The 25,009-nt window shown below is 41.5% G+C and overlaps 1 long non-coding RNA gene across 1 annotated transcript; it reads left to right on the plus strand.

The window, feature by feature from the left end:
* Positions 1-1,286: 1,286 nt before the first annotated feature.
* On the plus strand, positions 1,287-22,708 carry LOC139364283 (uncharacterized). Its single transcript, XR_011625848.1, has 5 exons — positions 1,287-1,682; positions 2,313-2,371; positions 5,211-6,230; positions 8,162-8,313; positions 22,014-22,708. It is a non-coding gene; the product is annotated as an uncharacterized lncRNA (long non-coding RNA).
* Positions 22,709-25,009: the final 2,301 nt, after the last annotated feature.

Genomic DNA, 25,009 nt, shown 5'->3' on the forward strand with positions numbered 1-25,009 from the left:
TGTTTTGTCTCAATTTTTCTTAAACCTGTAAGGATCTTTTAAATTGCTCTTTGAAATCCTTCAAATTCAATTTTACAAAATCAAACTTCCTCTGAAAATTTCTTTAGGAGATTTTGTTACTATTTTTGTTAAGCTTTATTTTCTATTCTTGCATCTCCTTCACAACATTCCCCTTCACAGATTCCCCCTCATTGAAATATATCCTCTTTTTAATTTCCACCTTTTAAAAGGTGAGATATGAAGTATGTCTCTCACATGTTATGGATTCTAACTACTAATTATTAAAACACAGCCACATTAAAATGCAAAATAATTGCTGATTATTTAAGCCTGCACTTCCTTCTTTCAGAAGTGGACATTATTTAAGCCTGCACTTCCTTCTTTCAGAAGTGGACATGGGGACCATCTTTTAAAGTTTATGTTTGTTCCAGAGGGTGGTAGAGAAATCACCATCTAGTGTTAATGCACCCTGCAGAAAGGAAGCACTAATGATAAATGCTAGGGACTATGGCAGATACACCCTCCAGTGATTCCCAATGAGTCACACCCTTGTATAATCTTCTCCTCTAGGCCGGGCGCGGTGGCTCAAGCCTGTAATCCCAGCACTTTGGGAGGCCGAGGCGGGCGGATCACAAGGTCAGGAGATCGAGACCACAGTGAAACCCCGTCTCTACTAAAAATACAAAAAAATTAGCCGGGCGCGGTGGCGGGCGCCTGTAGTCCCAGTTACTCAGGAGGCTGAGGCAGGAGAATGGCGGGAACCCGGGAGGCGGAGCTTGCAGTGAGCCGAGATCGCGCCACTGCACTCCAGCCTGGGCAACAGCGTGAGACTCCGTCTCAAAAAAAAAAAAAAAAAAAAAAAAAAAAAAAAAAAATCTTCTCCTCTTGTGTGCAGAAGTAGGTGACTTGCTTTTAACCAAAAGAATGGGAGTATAACTCTTTTGAGTAGGTTATACTATTAGTACATGGAAGAGGTGATGAGATGCCACTGCTCCAATTATGTTTATCATATAAGACAATGTCTAACAGGCTGGTGGGAGAGATTCTCCCACTGACCTTGAAAAAGTAAGCTGCCTCATGTTGTGATAGGTTCATGACAAGGACCTGTGGGTGATCTTTAAAGACCTCAGGGTGGCCTCTAGCTGACAGACAGTAAGAATATGGGGCCTTCATGGATGAGATGGGCTCATGCATGTAATCCCAGCACTTTGAGAGGCCAAGGCAGGCAGATCACTTGAGGTCAGGAGTTTGAGACCAGCCTGGCCAACATGGCGAAACTCTGTCTTTACTAAAAATACAAAAATTATATTTTTGTATAATTTTGTATAATTTTGGGTGTGGTGGTGAGCACCTGTAATTCCAGCTACTTGGAAGGCTGAGGCAGAAGAATCATTTGAACCTGGGAGGTAAAGGTTATAGTGAACCAAGATTGCACCACTGCACTCCAGCCTGGGTGACAGAGCTAGACTCTGTCTCAAAAAAGAATAAGGGACCTTCAGTCATAAAGCTGAAAGAAATGAATCCTGCCTACAACCTGAATAAGCTTGCAAGTGGATTCTTCCCCAATTAACTCTCCAGATGAGAATGCAGCCCAGGTGACATTTTAATTGCTGCTGTGTAAAAGCCTGATCTGAGGACACAGAAAAGCTTTTCCCAGGCTCCTGACCTGTAGATGCTGTGAGGTAATAAATGCATTTTGTTTTAAGCCTTTAAGTTTATGGTAGTTTCTTACAGAAATAGAACACTAATACAAGGATTGTCACTCTTTTCCCTAATGACAATTTCCAAAATATTCAGACTTTCTTTCCTGTTCTTTTCAATATTTTATTTTTATGAGTTTTAAAATATACTTTAATTTGTTCTGTCTCTCATCAATATTAACTTCTTTATTTGGAACACATTCAAGTAATGGAATTTGCTTAAATAATAGATTTTTTTTTAAGTATAGTACCTCTTGAATTTTGTAATGGGGCCAGATTTTGTTATTGATTTTTTTGCCAAGTGCATAGACTATTAATATGCTTTTATATTTTCAAAGAAATATAAGTTGCTTCATTGTATTTTTAAAACTAGAATCATAAACTTTAATTAATGGCTTTAGCTCTGTACATGTGTTATAACAATGATCATAATGTTTTGAGGCAAGACATATTATACTACTTAGGATATTTTCCATATTTCCCCAGCATCTACTTTTCATTCACAATATAACATAGAGCAAAGATAATAAAGATTTAATAAGGAAACAAGTTTAAAATAAATGTGTCTCTTAGGTAATAAAGGCTACATCTATTCATTCTAATTTATTTTAGGATACCAGAAATACCAGAAGTTTTTATGTTTCACCACAACTGCTTCTTGAGTGAAACAGGTATAAAATGTAACAATATGGACTTATCAATAATTGTTTGTTGCTAACATAGAAATATCCTGAAGATACTATTTTCTGAATTGTCATTAAAATGAGTGTCAGCAGTGGACATGAAACCAGAGACTTCCCAAGATGATAGCATGTCTTATTTTTGTGCTTCTTCGTTTAGCTTTTTCCTTTGCCCCTCTGCCAAAGCTAAAGTCTTGCTTAATTTTGTGACGTTTCTACTGAACAGTAATTATCAGTTACTTCTTCAAAATTATTGATTTTATAAAATCTTAGAACATCGGTGTTGAATCTATTGGCCTGTCTATACAGGTTATAAGAATATATAATCTCATCAGTACTATGGCTCCTGTTGTTCAAGATTTGTGCATTTTCTGTTTATATGTTCAATTGTGTAGTCAGACTCAGAGGTCAGATTAGTACTTCATTTTTGAAGTCATCTTGTATGGGAATTACCCAATTATGAATTGCCAAGGAAATTATTTGTGGCAAATGATTGACTTGTATCTTCCAGAGACTTTGCTTCCACCATAGATATTGGCGCCCCTTGCATGTCTCATGATGCTTGTCATGGTCCATACTGGGGTATTCTGTGACTGACCACGAATGAAATAATCAGTGTCATTTTTACCTGCTTTTTTTTTAAAATTAGACTCTAAATGAATTACTAAACACATATGAATTACTAGATCTACTGTGAAATAACTATGTTGTTCACTCTTTCACATTATATTTTCTTACCAAGTTTTGGGAATAGGCTATAGAGGTGGATCTTAAGAGAAAGTAATGGTTAAACTGGTTAAGAGAAATTAATGGTAGTCATCACAGTGTTATAAACCTCTTTAATGTCTTCATGTGCTACAGTCACAAATGATATTTGAACTTAATCCAGCGCAATTTCCATCTTGTTCAACTGAGAAAATGGCTCTTGTGGGAATTCTTTTAACTGATTCCACCTGCCACAGGGTATTAGCAGATTAGAGCAAACATTGGGAGGTGCCCTGTGTCATGTAAATGAACAATGGCACATTTGTTTGCTTTCCTACCATCAAGGATATTTGAAGGTCGACTTTTGAACAGAGTGTTTTGTGTGAACATAACAATAGCCACATACTTGTGTAGAAGTAAACAGATACTTGACCAAAAGAAGGATCTTTCAACCACATAACTACAAATAGGAAAGAAAGTCTAACATGAGAGATCTGCCTTTTCAGTGTGCCCACTACTTCACCCACCTCCAGACATCTCTTGCTCAGAGAGGCTCTGTCTCAGAAATACCCAGGAGCCCACTGGAGTTGTGAACACTGGTCAGCAATCCTATCCTATATCTGATACAGGAGAAAATCCAAAAAAGGAAGTGTTGAGAGAAGTGTTTTTTCTTTCCTCAACTTTGCATTCTATAAAGGGTTGAAATGTGCAGATTTCTTGATACTGTTTCTACACTGATAAATGACAACACAATAGTGCTTCAGTCATTATTCCTGAAATTTCTCATTATAAACTTTTCCCTCCACTGCAAGGTAGAGCTCTGCAGAAATCATACAACTGAGGATTGCTTGAACCCAGGAGTTCAAGGCTGCAGTGAGCTGTGATTGCGCCACTGTACCCCAGCCTGGGTGACAAAGTGAGACGCTGTCTAAAAAAAATCATGTAATTGCCCTTAATTTTCTTTTCTACAAAATGAAAAGAGTAATAAGAGGCTCTTGCTCATGTAATAGGATATTTTATACACATTTAAGAAATAGTCATTTAATGGCCGGGCGCGGTGGCTCAAGCCTATAATCCCAGCACTTTGGGAGGCCGAGACGGGTGGATCACGAGGTCGGGAGATCGAGACCATCCTGGCTAACACGGTGAAACCCCGTCTCTACTAAAAAAATACAAAAAAAAATTAGCTGGGCGAGGTGGCGGGCGCCTGTAGTCCCAGCAACTCGGGAGGCTAAGGCAGGAGAATGGCGGGAACCCGGGAGGCGGAGCTTGCAGTGAGCCGAGATCGCGCCATTGCACTCCAGCCTGGGTGACAGAGCGAGACTCCGTCTAAAAAAAAAAAAAAAGAAAGAAAAAAAAAGAAATAGTCATTTAAGAAATGAACCCTATGGGCAGACAGTTCTTAAGATCCATAAATATCACATTATTCTTGATACCCATACTATTAAATGAAAGAAAATGATTTTTCTTTTCACTTCTTGAAGAAAAAAGTAATTTTAAAAAAAGTTGATATGCCCTGACAATGGTGAGAAGGCGCTCAAAAAATTGGTCTGTGAGAATTGGTATTAAGGCAAAAATAAAACAGATGATTAAAATGAGTGGGTAGTTTGAGTTGTCAGAGGGTTGGGTGGGCAATATAAGTGGTAATATTAGAGGGATGTGGCTAATTCCATGTGCCTCCAGAAAAAGGAAACTGCACTGGGGTTTGGTCGCTGAAGAAGAAACTGTTTTTAACAGTTGTGTCATACCTCATTTTATAGTTCATTAAAAAAAAAAAAAAAAGCTCAAAGACCAGCCTGACCAGCATGGTGAAACCCTGTCTCTACTAAAAGTACAAAAATTAGCCAGCCATGGTGGCAGGTGCCTGTAATCCCAGCTACTCGGAAAGCTGAGGCAGGAGAATCGCTTGAACCTGGGAGGTAGAGGTTGCAGTGAGCCAAGATGGCGCCAGTCCACTCCAGCAAAATAATAATAATAATAATAATAAATTAATGGATTAATTAAATAAACCCTCAAGCTTAAAATAAGTGAAGACTGGGGAATAAAAATCTCCATATGAATAAGCATTCAACCCTGTACAGAAACAAAAACCTTCAATGACCTGAGTCCTGTCTTCTCGTTAAAGGCGAGTTTTCCAGAGGTCCGGCAGAGGAGATGTGGCCAAGCTCCATCTGGGCGCAGGTGCAGCCGCACTTCCACAGGGAAAGAACAATGTCTAGAGTGGGCCAGCACTGGTTTGGCGAACCCCATGGTGACTGCCAGTCGTTTGCAGGCTTTTGTCTATTCTTTGTGTACTGTTTGACTCAGCTTGAGCCAAAAGAATCAGCAGCTAAAGCTGGAGCCTACCTTTTTGCAGAGAGCACAGTGTTTGATGTTTCTGGACATTTTTGCAACGTGTAACCCCTACCCTGAGCTCCTGCTGCCTTACCAGCACTTCTACATGAAAGTACAAGACTCTAAAATGATACCGTCTACACACTGTATTCCCATTTATGAGGCACGCAGACAATGCTTTCTGACAGCTGGCTGTCCAGCTGGTGTTTGATGTGTGGCAGAAAAGCACCGTGGGGTAATAAGGGAGATGGATGTTTCTCTGAGGTGACAACTCAATGTTTCTGAGTGCAGACTCCCTTCGGCTTCCTGCCCTTCTGCCCTGCATGCTGCCTCTTTGCACAGGATGGTAAGTTTCCTCTTCTTATTGTAGTACAGGTAAACTATTTCTATTCATCTATCTGGCTTTTCATTTATTTGCAATTTCTTGATCACAACAAACATTTCAACTACTTTGTTATGGTGGTGTAAGCATGAATGCATTGGAACTGGTAAAAGTTTTTCGTTTTGTTTTGTTTTTTGTTTTTTGAGACAGAGTCTTGCTCTGTCACCCAGGCTGGAGTGCCGTGGCACCATCTCAGCTCACTGCAACCTCCACCTCCCAGATTCAAGTGATTCTCCTGCCTTAGCCTCCCGAGTAGCTGGGACTACAGGCGTGTGCCACCACCCCTGGCTAATTTTTGTGTTTTTAGTACAGATGGAGTTCCACCATGTTGTCCAGGCTGGTCTCGAACTCCTGACTTCAAGTGATCCACCTGCCTCGGCCTCCCAAAGTGCTGGGATTACAGGCATGAACCACACTGCGCCCAGCCTGGTAAAGGAAACAGCATTCTTTCTTTTTTAACTTTTATTCTTGCCTGAAATTCTTTGTTTTTATTTGTTTGTGAATGTTTTCTAGCCTACCTGTTCCAGAAAACTAGGAGAAACATTTATGCTAGACATAAAGCTATAATCTTGCAAACAGGCTGAAAATAACTTTTTTAACTTTTTTAAACTTAGATAATCTTCAGTTTGCTATGACTGAAGTTTTAAAATCGTTTTATGTATGCATATGTATTTCTATATTATGGATATTCAGTTTAAGAATTGTTTGCACAGATGTGTTTTGAGACAACTACATTTACGAAGATTGTACTTGGTGTCTACAAAAAAGGTTTTGCACTTTTAACAGAAAAAAATGCTTTACACCTAACAGAATGCAAAGAACCATGAATTATTTAAATATCAGAATTTTCTGAATTGCCTTATTATAGATAAAATGATTATTTTTAAATCAGCATATTTTAATGCTGATTATTTTATTAAAAATCATATTTTAATAATGATTATTTTAAATCAGCAAACATACAAAAACCAATAATGTATACATCTTAAGGCAGAAAGTATTTTCAATTTTATTTTCAGTGCTACTGTGGAATCTTAAAGTAAGCATCACTTAGGATTGATTATAGACAAGCACCCCAATGCTGTCACTTTAAAGGAAAAACTCTTCTGAGCTGTGATTATCAGGAAATCCACTAGGAAAAAGATAAGCATCCCACAGAGTAGCCTGGGCTTCCTGCTTGCTTAGGCCACCTCTCTGACATCAATGAGCATTTAGCTGCAAAGATGACCCTGGCCTTCTTCCTCCATACCCATTGTCGTTTTCTTTGTTATTATTTCTCTTCACGTTCTCTGCTCATTTGCACAAGAGTGAGGCCATCATGGTTAGCTTCAGTCAGGAAGCCTTAGGTTTACAGAAGGGAGAAAATAACCCAGGGATGGCCAAGCTCAGCCAGGTTCACCTCTTACATTGAATGACCAGTGTTTCTGTGCTGTCCTGAAAAACAATGGATCTGATTTTTTTGCTGGTTGTGAGACCAAATTGGCTGAATGTAGGTATAACTAAAGTGGAAACCCTTGCTGTGGATGCTATCAATATAGAAAAATGACTGATAATGTTAATGATTTCAAATAAATTAATTGAAGAGTACTTCTTGGGTACTACGGACCTTGCCTCTTGTTTAAAACGAAGAAGAAAATGTCTTGTCTTAAAAGATACAATCTTGACCAGGCCGGGTGGCTCACATCTGTAATCCCTGCATTTTGGGAGGCCAAGGTAGGTGGATCACAAGATCAGGAGATTGAGACCATCCTGGCCACATGGTGAAACCTCATCTCTAACAAAATACAAAAAAATTAGCCGGGCTTGGGGGTGCGCACCTGTAGTCCCAGCTACTCAGGAGGCTGAGGCAGGGGAATTGCTTGAACCCAGGAGGTGGAGGTTGCAGTGAGCCGAGATTGCGCCACTGCACACCAGCCTGGCGACAGAGCAAGACTCTGTCCGCCCCCCCCAAAAAAAGATACAATCTTAACAAAATTTTTTCCTTCCTTCCATTCTATTCCTAAATTTAAAAGACATAATTTTTAGAGGCCTAAGTGAGACAGAAAAGGCCTAATTTGCCTTTTGTAGATTAAAAGGCAAAACAAGGAAGGGTGAACAACAAAAACATGTCAAAATAACGTTTGTTCAATAAGAAACAGTATAATTAGGGATTCCAATGTATACTACATAACTGCAATATGTAAGTGTGTTATTTTTAAACAAAAAGAAACAAAAGAAAGAAAAGACAAAGAAATGAATAAAGAGAAAAACTTTAGTGAAAGGAACATTTCAAAGAAATGCCTAAGCTTGGTTTTAGAGGGTTTTTGATCTAAAGCGTAATGTTTTAATATGGATTTTTATTTTTATTTTTTTTGAAATAGCCATCCTACAGGAAATTTTGCTCACTCCTGTGCTAGAGAAAGGTCAGAAAGAGAATGAACAGCAGCAGCAGCAGCAGAGTCAAGAGAAGGAAGACATGGCCAGAAGTCACAGGACATAAGGACAGCCTCTGTTTCACCCTCCCAAGGCTGAAGTATGTCTCCATTTTGCCCTATTTTCTAGAAGTAGACACATGCTACAAAGGATTAATGAGCTTTACAGTTTGCACTGAAATTTATACACGGTGGAGAATGGGGGTTACATAGCACAGATCACAGATTTTCTTCAAAATCTGCCAGTGAGGGCTGGGTGCGGTGTCTCACACCTGTAATCCCAGTACTTTGGGAGGCCAAGGAGGGTGGATCACCTGAGGTTCTGAGTTCGAGACCAGCCTAGCCAACATGGTGAAACCCCATCTCTACTAAAAATACAAAAATTAGCCGGGCATGGTGGCGCATGTCTGTAATCCCAGCTACTCTGGAGGCTGAGGCACAATAATCACTTGAACCCAGGAGGTAGAGGTTGCAGTGAGCCGATATTGCACCACTGCACTCCAGCCTGGGAGACAGAACAAGATTGCATCTTGGGGAAAAACAAAAACAAAAACAAAAAACACTCTAACATGTTTTGTTTTTTCCCTTTCTTCCGATTGGATAATTTATATTGGTCTATCTTCAAGTTAATTGGCCCTTTTCTCTGTCGTCGCCATTCTACTACTGAGCTCATCTGGTAAATTTTTAATTTCAGTTCCTATATTTTCAGTTCTAAAATTTCCATTTGGTTCTTTTTTTATGCTTTCTACTTCTTTGCTAAGATCATCTGTCCCTCCGTTCATTTCAAGAGCCTTTACCTTTATCTCACAGAGACCAGTTATAAAAGCTGCTTTAAAATCTTTGTATTATAATTTCAACATCTGCATAATCTTGGATGTGATGGTTAATAGTGAGTGTCAACTTGATTAGATTGAAGGACGCAAAGTATTGATCTTGGGTGTGTCTGTGAGGGTGTTGTCAAAGGAGATTAACATTTGAGTCAGTGGGCTGGGAAAGGCAGGTCCACCCTTAATGTGGGTGGGCACAATCTTCTCAGCTGCCAGCGTGGCTAGAATATAAGCAGGCAGAAAAATAACCTCCCAGCCTACATCTTTCTCCCGTGCTGGATGCTTCCTGCCCTCAAACATCAAACTCCAAGTTCCTCAGTTTTGGAACTCAGACTGGCTCTCCTTACTCCTCAGTCGGCAGGTGGCCTATTTTGGGACCTGTGATCATGTGAGTTAATACTTAATAAACTCCCCTTTATGAATATATAGCGATTCCATTAGTTCTGTCCCTCTAGAGAACCCTAATACAGATTTTGCTACCAGGAGTGGTTCCAGAGGAACAGAATATTAAGGATGGAGTTCTTTCATTGGTTTTGGGGTTTCTGGAGTTGGCTGCTTAATATAATTAGACCCAAAAAAGTGAAGGATTCTACTTCTAATAGTATGGAGAACACTAATAGTCCATGGCATGGACTGTTTAGAGAGTTATGCAAAATAAATGCATTTGACACTCCTGATTCACCACTCATGAGAGGCAAGGAGTTTAGTGACTCTATACATAATAACTTTGACCCTATGTGGAGAACCAAGAAACATGATGAAGCTGGTTGGTTGCTCCTAAGTTCAGTGGACGAAGTGGTGGAAGAAAATGATGAACTCAGGGATTTTAACTCCCAGCTTCAGAAGCAGATACTGAGCCTCAAATCTGCTAAGATTGCCCTGAGTGAGAGTCTTATCTCCTGTAGAGAAAGAGCTGAAATTGTGGAAAAATAGATACAAGCTCTTATCATGCAAGTGGCTGAGCTGCCATGAAAGGTGCATGCACAGCCTCACCAGGTGTCTACTGTTAAAATGAGGGCTTGATTGGAAAAGAATGGGACCCTGCAGCTTGGAATGGGGACGTGTGGGAGGACCCTGATGAAACTGGGGACACTGAGTTTGTAAACTGTGATGAAACCTTTTTTGCCAGAATAAACAGCTTCCCCATCCCCAGTAGTGGCAACATCCCCTCCCCAACCCATGCTGCCATCAGCATTTCCACCTTTGTCAGAGGAGATAAACCTTGCATTGCCTGAGGCAACAGGCAAGATATTATTGATTCTCATCAGGAGCCACCCCTAACACCCCTGTTTGCTTCTAGATCTACAACTAGACTAAAGTCCTGGCAGACCCCTAGAAGTGACGTTGAGAATATGACCTATGAGGAGGTGCACTACACTTGAAAAGAACTGCTTGAGTTCTCTGATTTATATAAGCAGAAATCCGAAGAACAGGCATGGGAATGGATATTAAGGGTGTGGGATAATGGTGGAAGGAACATAGAGTTGGATCAGGCTGAATTTATTGATTTGGGCCCACTAAGTAGGGACTCTGCATTTAATGTTGCAGCTCAGGGAGTTCAAAAAAGTTCTAATAGTTTATTTGCTTGGTTAGCTGAAATATGGATTACAAGATGGCCCACTGTGAATGAGCTGGAAATGCCTGATCTCCCTTGGTTTAATGTAGAGGAAGGGATCCAAAGGCTTAGGGAGATCGGGACAGTGGAGTGGATTAGCCACTTTAGACCTACCCTTCCCAGCTGGGAGGGCCCAGAAGATATACCCTTGACCAATGCCTTGCCAAATAGATTTGTGAGGGCAGCACCTGCATTTTTGAAGATCCCTGTAATTGCTCTTCTCTGTATGTCAGATCTAACAGTGGGAACCACAGTCACTCAACTATAAAATTTAAATACAATGGGAATAATTGGATCCCAAGGTGGGAGAGGCCAAGTGGTGGCACTCAACTGTCAAAGGCAAGGTGGCTGTAGCTAATACCATAATGAACAGCAGAGGCAAAGTGGCAATCAGAATAGTCTGACTTCTGTAGAGCTCTGGCATTGGCTAATTCATCACAGTGTTCCTAGAAGTGAAATTCATAGGAAACCTACTGCATTCCTACTTAATTTATACAAGCAGAAGACTTCTAACTCAAATGGACAAAAGACTAATTTGAATTATAAAAGCAGAATCATGGCCCCTCAATCAATTTCCAGACTTGAGTGAGTTTATAAACCCAAAGCCCCTTGAATGAAGGGGAGGCCAGGTCCCCTTGAGGAAGGACCCCACTACATTACTGACAATTCATGCAGTAAATCTCCCATCCTTCCCCAAGGAGACCTCTGGCCTTTCACCAGGGTAACTGTGCACTGGGGAAAGGGAAATGATCAGACATTTCGGGGACTACTGGACACTGGCTCTGAGCTGACGTTGATTCAAGGGGACCCCAAACATCATTGTGGTCCTCTAGTTAAAGTGGAGGCTTATGAAATTCAGGTAATTAATGGAGTTTTAGCTCAGGTTTGACTTACAGTGGGTCCAGTGGGTCCTGGGACTCATCCTATGGTCATTTCTCCAGTGCCAGAATGCATAATTGGCATAGACATTTTTAGTAGCTGGCAGAACCCCCACACTGGCTCCCTGACTGATAGGCTGATGGCTATTTTGGTGGGAAAGACCGAATGAAAGCCATTAGAGCTGCCTCTGCCTAGAAAAATAATAAATCAAAAACAATATCGCATCTCTGGAGGGATTGCGGAGACTAGTGCCACTATCAAGGACTTGAAAGATGCAGACGTGGTGATTTTCACCATATCCCTGTTCAACTCTCCCATTTGGCCTGTGCAGAAGACAGATGGATCTTGGAGAATAACAGTGGGTTATCTTAGGCTTAACCAAGTGGTGACTCCAATTGCAGCTGCTGTACCAGATGTGGTTTCATTGCTTGAGCAAATTAACACATCTCCTGGTACCTGGTATGCAGCCATTGACTTGGCAAGTACCTTTTTCTCCATTCCTGTTCATAAGGCCCACCAGAAGCAATTTGCCTTCAGCTGGGAAGACCAACAATATACCTTTACTGTACTACCTAAGGAGTATATCGACTCTCTGGCTTTGTGTCATAATCTTATTTGGAGAGACCTTGATCTCTTTTCACTTTCATAAGTTATCAAACAGGTCCATTACATCGATGACATTATGCTGACTGGTTCTAGTAAGCAATAAGTAGCAAACACACTGAACTTATTGGTGAGACATTTGCATGCCAGAGGGTGTGAAATAAATCCAACTAAAATTCGGGTGCTTTCTACCTCAGTAAAATTTCTAGGGGTCCAGTGGTGTGAGGCCTGTCGAGATATTCCTTCTAAGGTGAAGGATAAGTTGTTGCATTTGGTCCCTCCTACAACCAAGAAAGAGGCACAACACCTAGTGGGTCTATTTGGATTTTGGAGGCAACACATTCCTCATTTGGGTGTGTTACTCTGGCCCATTTATTGAGTGACCTGAAAGGCTGCCAGTTTGAGTGGGGTCCAGAACAGGAGAAGGCTCTGCAACAGGTCCAGGCTGCTGTGCAAGCTGCTCTGCCACTTGAGCTATATGACTCAGCAAGTCCAATGGTGCTTGAGCTGTCAGTGGCAGATAGGGATGCTATTTAAAGCCTTTGGCAGGCCCCCATAAGTAAATCACAGTGGAAACCTCTAGGATTTTGGAGCAAAGTTGTGCCATCTTCTGCAGATAACTACTCTCCTTTTGAGGACAGTTCTTGGCCCGTTAATGAGCTTTGGTGGAAACTGAACATTTGACTATGAGTCATCAAGTCACCATGTGACCTGAACTGCCTATCATGAATTGGGTGCTTTCTGACCCATCTAGCCAGAAAATGGTTCATGCACAGCAGCATTCCATCATCAAATGAAAGTGGTATATATGTGATTGGGCTCGAGCAGGTCCTGAAGGCACAAGTAAGTTACATGAGGAAGTGGCTCAAATCCCCATGGTCTCCACTCCTGCCACCCTGCCTTCTTTTCCCCAGCCTGCACCAATGGCTTCATGGGGAGTTCCCTATGATCCGTTGACAGAGGAAGAGAAGACTAGGGCCTGATTCACAGATGGTTCTGCACGATATGCAAGCACCACCCAAAAGTGGACAGCTGCTGCACTAAAGTCCCTTTCTAGGACATCACTGAAGGACAGCAGTGAAGGGAAATCTTCCCAGTGGGCAGAAATTCGAGCAGTGCACCTGGTTATGCACTTTTCATGGAAAGAGAAATGGCCAGATGTGCGATTATGTACTGATTCATGGGCTGTAGCCAAAGGTTTGGCTGGATGGTCAGGGACTTGGAAGAAGCATGATTGGAAAATTGGTGACAAAGAAATTTGGGGAAGAGGTATGTGGATGGACCACTCTGAGTGGTCAAAAACTGTGAAGACATTTGTATCCCATGTGAGTGCTCACCAGTGGCTGACCTCAGCAGAGGAGGATTTTAATAATCAAGTGGATAGGGTGACCTGTTCTGTGGACACCTCTCAGCCTCTTTCCCTCACCACCACTGTCATCACCTAATGTGCCCATGAACAAAGTGACCATGGTGGTGGGGACAGAGGTTACACATGGGCTCAGCAACATGGACTTCCACTCACCAAGGCTGACATGGCTATGGCCACTGCTGAGTGCCCAGTTTGCCAGCAGCAGAGACTAACACTGAGCCCTTGATATGGCACCATTCCTCGGGGTGATCAGCCAGCTACCTGGTGGCAGGTTGATTATATTGGACCTCTTCCATCATGGAAAGGGCATAGGTTTGTCCTTACTGGAATAGATGCTTACTGCTGATATGGGTTTGCCTATTCTGCACACAATACTTCTGCCAAGACTACCATCTGTGGACACACGGAATGCCTTATCCACCATCACGGTATCCAAACAGCATTGCCTCTGACCAAGGCACGCACTTTACAGCTAAAGAAATGCAGCAGTGGTTCATGCTTATGGAATTCACTGGTCTTACCCTGTTCCCTGTCATCCTGAAGCAGCTGGATTGATAGAACAGTGGAATGGCCTTTTGAAGTCACAATTACAATGCCAACTAGGTGACAATACTTTGCAGGGTTGGGGCAAAGTTCTCCAGAAGGCCCCGTATGCTCTCAATCAGTGTCCAATATATGGTACTGTTTTTCCCACAGCCAGGATTCACAGGTCCAGGAATCAAGGGGTGGAAGTGGAAGTAGCACCACTCACCATCACCCCCTAGTGATCTACTAGCAAAATTTTTGCTTCCTTTTCCTGCGACATTACGTTCTGTGGCCTAGAGGTCTTACTTCCAGAGGGAGAAATGCTGCCACCAGGAGACACAACAACGATTCCATTAAACTGGAAGTTAAGATTGCCACCTGGACACTTTGGGCTTCTCCTATCTTTAAGTCAACAGGCTCAGAAGGGAGCTACAGTGTTGGCTGGGGTGATTGACCTGGACTATCAAGATGAAATCAGTCTACTACCTCACAATGGAGGTAAGGAAAAGTGTGTATGGAATACATGAGATCCATTAGGGTATCTCTTAGTATTACCATGCGCTATGATTAAGTTCAATGGGAAACTACAGCAGCCCAATCCAGGCAGGACTACAAATGATCCAGACCCTTCAGGAATGAAGGTTTGGGTCGCTCCACCAAGAAAAAACCACAACCTGCTGAAGTGCTTGCTGAATGCAAAGGGAATACAGAATGGGTAGTAGAAGAAGGTAGTCAACAATACCAGCTATGACCATGTGACCAGCTGCAGAAACGAGGACTGTAATTGTCATGAATATTTCCTCCTTCTTTTGTTAAAAACATGTTTGTGCATGTATACACTTGTACTAAGAAAATATCTTCACTTTATTTCCTTTCTCCTTTATCATGTGGCATAAGATTTATTGACTTCACATCAGCATTTAAGTATTGTTAACTTTATGTAACAGTATTTGGATTGGGGATGGGTGCATTTCTGGTTGTATGAAGGATAGTTGTATTATCAGGCGTAATTATGACCTTATTATTGTCTTTATTCGAAGATTATATATGATCTCAGAAGATGTGTATGGGTTCAAGTTAACAAGGGGTGGACTTGTGATGGTTAATAAATGAGTGTCAACTTGATTGGATTGACAGATACAAAGTATTGATCCTGGGTGTGTCTATGAGGGTGTTGCCAAAGAAGATTAATATCTGAGTCAGTGGACTGGGAAAGGCAGACCCACTCTTAGTCTTCATGGGCAGAATCTAATCAGCTGCCAGCAAGGCTACACTATAAGCAGGCAGAAAAATGTGAAAAGACTTGCCTAGCCTCCCCGCCTACATCCTCTCCTGTGCTGGATGCTTCCTGCTCTCGAACATCGGACTCCAAGGTCTTCAGTTTTGGAACTCTGACTGGCTCTCCTTGCTCCTCAGCCTGCAGATGGCCTATTGTGGGACCTTGTGACGGTGTGAGTTAATACTTAATAAACTCCTCTTTATGTATAAATCTATTCCATTAGCTCTGTCCCTCTAGAGAATCCTGACTAATACATTGGGTTTGGCATTAGTCGATTGTTTATTCTCTTGAGAATTGATCCCATTTTCAAGGTTATTTATATATCAAGTAATTTTGGATTGTATCCTGAACATTTTAAATATTATGTTGTGAGTCTCTGAGTCCTGTTAAAATTCTCTGGAGAATATCCATTTTATTTGTTTCAGCAGGCAAAAACCCACATAGGTTTAGATTATAAATTCTCTCTTTGAGCAGTAGTTCCAATACTAGTTCAGTTCATAAAGCCTTTGCCATGCTCGTGTGTGTGTGTGTGTGTGAGTGTGTGTGTGTGTGTGAGTGTGTGTGTGTGTGTGTGAGTGTGTGTGTATTCCTCCATGTACAGCTTGGAGATGAGCCTGGGACTTGTGTCAGTTCATTCACAGAATTAGGTTCATTCTCAAAATCTCTCCTCTCTGAGATTTCCTCCACACTGTCTAACTTCCAGTGATCTCTTTTCCTGGTTCTTCTGGCTGGAGAGATGGGGTTCGTTAAGAGTTTTCACCTCTGTGCTAATGAAACTCCCAGTTCCATACAACTGGGCCCACTCTCAGTGCGGGAGTGAGAGAAAAGTGGAGGGAAAAATAATGGGAGACCCCTCTACACCCTTTACCACATGCATGCCATGACACAGAGATGCATGACTGGCCTCAGGTCAGGTCAGGGAGAGGGAAAAGGGGAAGGTGAAAAACAGGGACGTCCCCTGCACTCTTCAGTTTTCAGTGGTTTTCTTTCCAGTCTTCTGGCCAGAAAGTTTTTGTTGTCTGCATCTGCTGAGCAGTTTTCTGATGTGACCCACCCTCCAGTAAAAGCAAAAAAAAAAAAAAACAAAACAAAAAGCCCCAAATCAAAAATTGCCTGCCCCCAAAGAAAGAAAGATCACCATTACTAACACCATTGAGGTTTTTCTTCTAGTGTTTATTTTATTTTATTTATTTATTTATTTTTGAGATGGTGATCTCCCTTTGTCACCCAGGCTGGAATGCCATGGTGCTATCACGGCTCACTGCAGTCTTGACCTCCTGGGCTCAAGCGATCCTCCTGTCTTAGCATCCCAACTAGCTGGGACCATAAGCATGTGCTACCTGGCCCAGTGAATTAAAAAAAAAAAAATTTTTTTTTTTTGGGTAGAGACAAGGTCTCTCTATGCTGCCCAGGCTGATCTCAAACTCCCGGGCTCAAGCAGTCCTCCCACCTTAGCCTTCCAAAGTGTTCGCCTTATAGGTGTGGCCACCTCGCGCAGCCATTCTTTGAGTTTTGAATTTCTTCCTCAAACTGCTTTGTTATACTTCTCAGAGTTCCCAGGCAGTTGCTTCTTGAATTCTGTAGTCTTTATCTATATTCAGTGGGACAGATGAAGATAAACATGTAGTGTGATTACTTACATTTAAAAATATGTGTAGTTATATGTAATACTTTTTTTTAAAGACTCGATATTCAAAATTATCATCATGATTATTTTGCACTGGTGTCATTTTTCCCCCCATTTTCTATTTTCTAAACATTTTATAGCACACCTTCCTCAGACCTTCCTGTTTAATCCTGCTTCTTTCAAATCTTTGGTTAGCTGAGTCTTCTCTGAAGGAGCTTATGGTTTATAATCATTAGAAACTATTAATATCTGTGGCCAGGCACAGTGGCTCATGCCTGTAATTCCAGCACTTTGGGAGGCCAAGACAGGCAGATCACCTGAGATCAGGAGTTCAAGACCAGCCTGGCCAACATGGCAAAAACCCATCTCTACTAAAAATACAAAAAAAAAAAAAAAAAAAAAATTTAACTGGGCATGGTGGCATGTATATACCCATAGTCTCAGCTACTTGGGAGGCTGAGGCAGGAGAATTACTTGAACCGGAGAGGTGGAGGTTGCAGTGGGCAGAGATTGCACCATTGCACTCCAGCCTGGGTGACAGAGTGAGACTCAGCCTGAAAAAACAAAAAAAAAGGCTGGGTGCAGTGGCTCACACCTGTAATCCCAGCACCTTGGGAGGTGGGCGGATCAGCTGAAGTTGGGAGTTTGAGACCAGCCTGACCAACATGGAGAAACCCCATCTCTACTAAAAATACAAAATTAGCTGTGCATGGTGGCACATGCCTGTAATCCCGGGTACTCAGGAGGCTGAGGCAGGAGAATCACTTGAACCCAGGAGGCAGAGTTTGCAGTGAGCTGAGATTGCGCCATTGCACTCCAGCCTGGGTAACAAGAGTGAAATTCCATCTCAAAAAAAAAAAAAAAAAAAAGAAACTATTAATATCTGTAACAACTAGAGTGCTTTCAACTGCAAGAAACAGAAATCATCAATTCAATGGCTTTAACAATATTGAAGTATATTTTCTCGCATAATAAAAAATCCTCTGGAAGGTGGTTGCAGGGCTGTTTGATGCTAGCTGTATGTCATCCCCTGCCATCTTTACGTTTGACATTGGCCTTGAGCTGGTTCTCCTCATACTTACAAAATGGATGCAGCATTCCAGACATAACTTCTAGATACAACAACATTTAGAAACTGAAAATGGGCCATCTCTTTCTTTGTATTAGTTAGTATAAGATTTGACTGTAAATGACAGGAAACCTAAAATAACAGCCACTTAAGTGTGGCTTTTTTTTTTGGTTCTGCCATACATAGTCTCCATTCCTAAGGTCATCCATGATCCAAGGTGGTTGTTCTGCCTCCAACTACCACAACTACATAGCAGAATAAAAGAAAAGAAAAAGTCCAGGTGTGGTGGTTCACACCTGTAATGCCAGTGCTTTGGGAGACCAAAGCAGGAGGATCACTTGAGGCCAGGAGTTCAAAACCAGTTTGGGAAACAGCAAGACTCTATCTCTATAAGAAATACAACAAAAATTAGCCAGGTGCATACCTGTAGTCCCAGCTACACAGGAGGCTGAGGAGGAGGATTGCTTGAGCCCAGGACTTTGAGGCTGCAGTGAGCTTTGATCATGCCACTGCACTCCAGCCTGGACAACAGCATAAGACCCTGTCAGGAAAAAAAATAAAAGTAGGTAAAAAGCACCTGTCAGCTGTCCAATAGGGAAGATTCTCAGGAGCTGCCACACTACAATTCTGCTTTCATCTCATTAGCCAGAACTTATCGGGCCACCTGGGCAACAGAAGAGGCTGAGAAATGCATTCTTTATTCTGGATGTCCATGTACCCAGCTAAACTTTCTGCTACTGTGGAATAGGTGGAACATGTATAGTGGGAACCACAAGCTGTCACTGCCACATTCTTGAACCTCTCAAGAAGCCACTGGCAGACTTCCCCCTTATGCCCTATTGGCCAGCAAAGTATTGCATGCCCATGCCTAAGCCAACCTTGACAAGGGACTGGTAGGTGCCATCATGATTAGCTTACATCAATCAAGAGTCCCAGTCTAAGCTTGGAATTGGGACTAGCCTCTCCTGAAGGATATGACTTCCAGCAAAAGAGCAGATACCTGGGTGAAGTCAGAATTCTTAGGAAGAAGTAAAGGACACAGAAAAAACAGGAAAGAAGGAGGGGTGTAGAGTGGATTTGGTAGGCATGGTCACTGCTTACCCTCTGTATGGAGTGCAGCAGTGTCCAGGTCCCTGATTCCATGAAGTGCAATTGAAGTGTTTACTGTGATGCTCTTGTTACCGTCCCATCTCTCCACACTGCCAGAATCAATAGTGGATTTATTGTGTTTTCGTGTGTGAAGACGAGAAAAGGGAAGTGGAAGAAGCCCAATTAAATGCAGTTACTGCTAGTGGCTCCCCCAGTATGCACTCTTTCCTCCCATCTAAAAGCTCATTTGAATTAAGTTCTGAGTATTGAAATTATTTGTATTCAAAATTATTTGATTAGAGAAGTTTCCCAGGAAAAATATAGCTGTTCCTTACCTATGGTTGACTAGCAAGAGTCTCGAAGAGTGCAAACAGAAGAAACAAACTGGCATTTTGAATTGAGGGTGTTAGGATTAGTAACATACACTTTTTTTTTTTTTTTTTTTTTTTTTGTGCCACACATAAACTTTTTTGGGAAGAAGGAAGCCAGCATAGGAAAAAGGATTAAAAAATAGATGGAGGAAAATGGCGATGAACAGAAATAGGTGAAAGAGAAACAGTAACAGGGCATATGTGTGAGAGGGAGGGAAGGAGCCGTGTGCTGTTGTCATTATTATGTTGCTATGGTAATGAAGCAAAACTGGGCTGATACTGCTCTATGGGTTTGCTTTGAATGAGAGGCCAAATATGTGCAAGCATAATGGCAGATTAACTCTTTAGTAAACCAAAGGAACAATTTAATTGTACTTCATCTAAAAATTCATGTAATTTTTTAAGAACTCCCACATTCTGTTGAAATACTAAGACCCAAAGAAGACTCTGAAGACATATAATAATTTTGAAGTTTCTTTTTGTGAATTAGCAGTGAATGAAAACTTCTCAATTATAAAGTACATATTCAGTGCAGAAAAAAATGTGAATATATAAAAGAACAAAGCCGATGATGAAAAAGACAGCTGATTCTGTTAACTTTTTGATGTATAGCTCTTTAGTCTTTTCATGTATGTGTTTTTACCAGTTGAGATCCCTCTTTATTATGGTATGTTGTATGTTTAGGCTGATTCCAGTTTTTCACTGCTATGAATAATATTTTTTTTTCAAGAGAGCATTAATTGCTCAAAATAGATTAAAAGGAAAAAATTTTACATACTTTTGATTGGACCTAGAGCTATTCTTGACGCATTGTAGCCATTTGAGAAATAAGAATTATTATAATTACTGACAACCACACATATGTGCAGCAAAGTCAATAAGTGTTTGTTGACTATCCATTGGGGTTGCCATTCAAATATTACAGAAGTTGCCCTGTAGGTGTCACATTCAGGTATATGGCTGGAGGGGTTAGCAAGCCTTGTCCCTGAGGGTTTCACAAGGTAGAACTTACTTTTCTATGGCTTTCAAACCTTAGAGTTTGCAGAACATGTATCCACCTACATAGGATTTGTAGATGGCAACTCACATAACTAAACCCAGTAGAGATGGCTGAATTAAGACAAATTTATTAATTGGCAATATGATATATAACTGCCAGGAAGATGGTACATTTCCATGTGTACAACCAGTATTTCCCCTTCTGTTGTCAAACAGCTAGCAAAAAAAACCCAAAAAAAACAAAAAAACACAGAAGTTTACAAACAGACAGCATCAACAATGATTTAAATGTGTATGCAGCCTTGTCATTCAGATAGGTTACTCTCTTTCCAGTACAGTTCATATAGTCAATCTCCAGTCTTGGTACCATATAATTAGCCACATAAGATTTTCCTTTCTAAACACCCTTTCCAGGTCATCTTGATTGGAATTGTGTGGATTCCAATTGTAAGGGTTTATGTCACATATTTATAATTGAAGTCTTGGTTTACTTCCTCAGATGGCTGTTCATGTTCGTTATATGTGGATACCGATAGTTTCTCCAGGGTTAACTGGGTACTTTTATTTCTCTTTATCATCATATTTATCAATGGTCCCTGTTGGGTTGGCATTTTGGCAGACAGCTAAAAGGTTTAAGTATTTTATTATTAAAATATTTATAGAATAATAAAAAAAATAGAGACAGGGTCTCACCATCTTGCCCAGGTTGGTCTTGAACTCCTGAGCTCAAGCGACCCTCCTGCCCCAGCTTCCCAAAGTGCTGGGATTACAGGCATAAACCACCATCACCAGTCTAGAATCAAATTTTAAAGGCTACAGACATACTTTGAAAATACCATTTGCTTAACAAATATTCACTGAGTACTTAACTGAAAAAATAAACAGAGTAACTCATCAAGTCTAGCAACTGTGAGATTTGCCTAATGGCTCAGAGAAGCTGCCATTTTAAAATTGTGGTGATCTTCCCTGGCAGCTTCTGAATTTTCTAAAGGGAGAGGATTTGGCCCAGGAATTCAATCTCAGGCCACTTTAAAACATGCTTGGTAGTGGCTCACGCCTGTAATCCCAATACTGTGGGAGGCCGAGGCGGGTGGATCACCTGAGGTCAGGAGTTTGAGACCAGCCTGGCTAATATGGTGAAACCTCATCTGTATTAAAAGTACAAAAAATTAGCTGGGTGTGGTGGCACATGCCTGTCATCCCAGCTACTCAGGAGGCTGAGGCAGGAGAATCGCTTGAACCCAGGAGGTGGAGGTTGCAGTGAGCCGAGATCGCGCTTTGCACTCCAGCCTGGGCAATAAGGTCAAAACTCCATCTCAAAAAAAACAAAAACCAAAAACCATACCTAGTCTGGGACAATGCAGAGGTAGTTGTGTGGGAGTGGAGCACCATCTAAACTCTGGTTTTTTGGGGGAGGACGTGTTAGGGACTGTGTGAATATTGAGGTCTGAGTCTATGAGATCATTCAGTATGGTCATGGTGTCTCCTAAGAGTTTCTTGTGATCCTAGATGGTATCACAATAAGACCAAATATGATTCCCTTCTCCAGATACGGAAGAAAGTACAGCTGGAAGGAGCCTGGTGGGTTGAGAAAATGTGCAGCAACCTGCAAACTGGAGTCTGGATGAAGTTGAAGATTAGGTAAAGTGCAAGTATGAGATTGGGAGTTTTGGAGACAGGTGCAAGATGACAGAAGGCTGTGTATAGATCTGCAAGAACAGTGGAGGAGTTCCAGAATGATAAATTTTCATGATGTGGTCATGAGAATGAGTTCTTATTCAGAAGCTAATGGATGGTATGTAGAAGGGTGTTGGGAATATTTGTTGCTTTGCTCTAAACTCTTTTATCCTCCAGAGCCCTAAAGACACCTGCATCTGAATGTCTCATTAATCCCCGGCCCAGGCAGAATTCTGCATCTTTCCTCAGCCAATCCGATCTCCATCCTGCATTGCTGGTCCCAGTACCAGCCATCCAAGCCAGAAATCTGAAAGTAAGTCATCCTCAACATCTCCCTCTCCCTCACTCAGATACAGTCAATCACTGAACTATGTTAATTCTATTTTTAAAATATTTTGCAATTTCTTTTCCAACTCTCTATTTCCACTGCTGTGACCTTGGTACAGATCATTATCACAATCTCTACCACTGTGCTCTTCTTGCCACCAGTCTTCAAAACCTCCAGTCTATTCTATCCTGTCCCCACCCCCATGCTGGGTAGAATGAGCTTTTTCCTTCAGCACTTCAGACTCCACTTCCACTCCATCTGAAGCAGCTTCTCAGGACACACCCTGCTGTCAAGCCACACTGAACTACTTGAAGTTGCAAGAATCTTCTACATTTTCTCCTTTGTTCAGTCTTTAGTTCAAAGACTACTCCCTTTGCCTAAAATGCCCCTCCTTTCTTTTTTCTTCCTGGCTAACTCCTGTTCATGCTTTAAGATCAGGCTTGTGGTTGCCTCCTCCAAGCATTCCTTGGTGACAGCTTTCACCCTTTCCTTCCTGCTTGAGATCCTCCAGACATGCTCCCCAGCACTCCCGCATATGCTAGTAGAGAACTCCCTGCCCTGTCTTGTGAATACGGATTGATTTGTCTTTCTTCCCCATTAAATTGTGAGTTCTTTGAGAGAAGAGATGTGAGTCTTATTCAAATTTGTATTCTATTGCCTGGTTTGAAGTCTGACATATAATAGACCCTTAATAAACACCCACAGAAGGATAAATGAATGAGTGAATCCACGGAAGATCCATCATAACTATAGTTCTTTGATCCTGTGAAGCTTCTCCCTTTTTGCACCATGATCATTTTATGAAGCACTGTTAGATCATGTCTTGTCTGAACACTAAATCCTCATTGAAACTTCTTTGTCATCAAAGGCTGAGATGGAAATGTAGTCAAGTGTCTTCATCTTTACAGATGAAGAAACTAAGGCACACAACAGTGGAATGACATGCCGGGGCACAGTGGGGCCAAACTGGGACAGGATCCTGGGCTCCTGTGTCCTGACTCCATGCTTTTTCTAACTACTACATGGCTGCCCCTCAAATACCTGTAACTGCAAATACTTTTGATTGTATTTATTTGAGAAATGCATAAAGTGCTGCTGCTGCTGCTTCTGCTGCTTCTTCTTCTTCTTCTTCTTCTTCTTCTTCTTCTTCTTCTTCTTCTTCTTCTTCTTCTTTTCTTTTTGTAATGGAGTCTCACTCTGTCACTCAGGCTAGAGTGCAATGGCTTGATCTCAGCTCACTGTAACCTCTGCCACCTGGGTTCAAGCGGTCTTCCCACCTCAGCTTCCCGAGTAGCTGGGACCACAGGTGCATGCCACCATTCCTGGTTAATTTTTTGTATTTTTGCTGGAGACCGGGTTTTGCCATGTTGCCCAGGCTGGTCTTGAACTCTGAGCTCAAGTGATTCACTTACCTCACTCTCTCAAAGTGTTGGGATTACAGGCATGGACCACTGCGCCTGGCCCATGATGTGCTTCTAACCTCAGGAAACAAACACTCCCACCTGTAGACAACTTTGAATAGATGTTTAACCTTTCTCTGAAATGATTTTACTCTGTATTTCAAGCAGGAGGGTTAAACAGAGTGCCTTCCAACTTGGCTGCCCCTGGCCTCCTCTGTGCACTCCAAAACTTTCGAGGAAGGAAAACAAAGTCAGCTTCTCCTCTCACTTGGCTAGGAGAATGAACATGGTCTGATATCAGATCGCCTTCGTTAGGTACTGGGTCTCCTTGGTGTGTTTTTATAAAAATCATTCACATGAAAGTCACGAAACTAAAGCATGTGGTGCTGGAGGTGGTGGGGTGGGTGTTCATAAAGTAAAATACAAAGCTCAGAGCTGTTCCCATCTTTTTTCATAGTCATATGGACTGCTCTGCAAGCCCAACTTGGTTTTAAGGCTTGCTTCTGTTTTCCTCTTTCTTCCATTCTCTCTATGGATCTGCAACATCTGTTAAAAAAGAGATCCCTCCTGATTTTTTCCCTCAGTTTATTTCTCTGATCACTGTGCTTACTGCTTGTGGCAGGTACATGTTTAGCAAGTCAGCGTGACTGAGGTTTCCTTTAGTTATAGGCCATAACCCAGTTTAGATATTTGATTTATTTAATTGCTGCATTCAAAACACTGTTGAGCATATCATGTTAGTATTTTTTTCAGTCTAAAGATCACCTATGCTTATATTAATATTTTAAAGAGGGTATTTTTGTAGATATGGCTAATCTGTCAAATTACTGCCTTTTATCACCTCTCAGAAGTATTCATATTTCTTCTTGTAAGTGATTGTTAAGGATGTGTACTCAGTCAAACAATATCATAGAACAAAGCCATAAACACTGGAGGGTAAACTGATGGCAAAGACTTTCCATTTTACTGAGGCTTCTAGGCTGCTATGTTCCACTTTGAACCATAGTGGCACCTTGTGTGTATATGGTGTGTGTGTGTATGTGTGTATTTGCATGTACTAATATTTGTATATAAATGTGTAAGTATGGCCACCATGCATGCTTGTGGGGTATCAGAACAAAGCACCCTCAGAAATATATT

Source organism: Macaca nemestrina, chromosome 7 (assembly GCF_043159975.1).
Source record: "Macaca nemestrina isolate mMacNem1 chromosome 7, mMacNem.hap1, whole genome shotgun sequence".
NCBI classification, from domain to species: domain Eukaryota; kingdom Metazoa; phylum Chordata; class Mammalia; order Primates; family Cercopithecidae; genus Macaca; species Macaca nemestrina.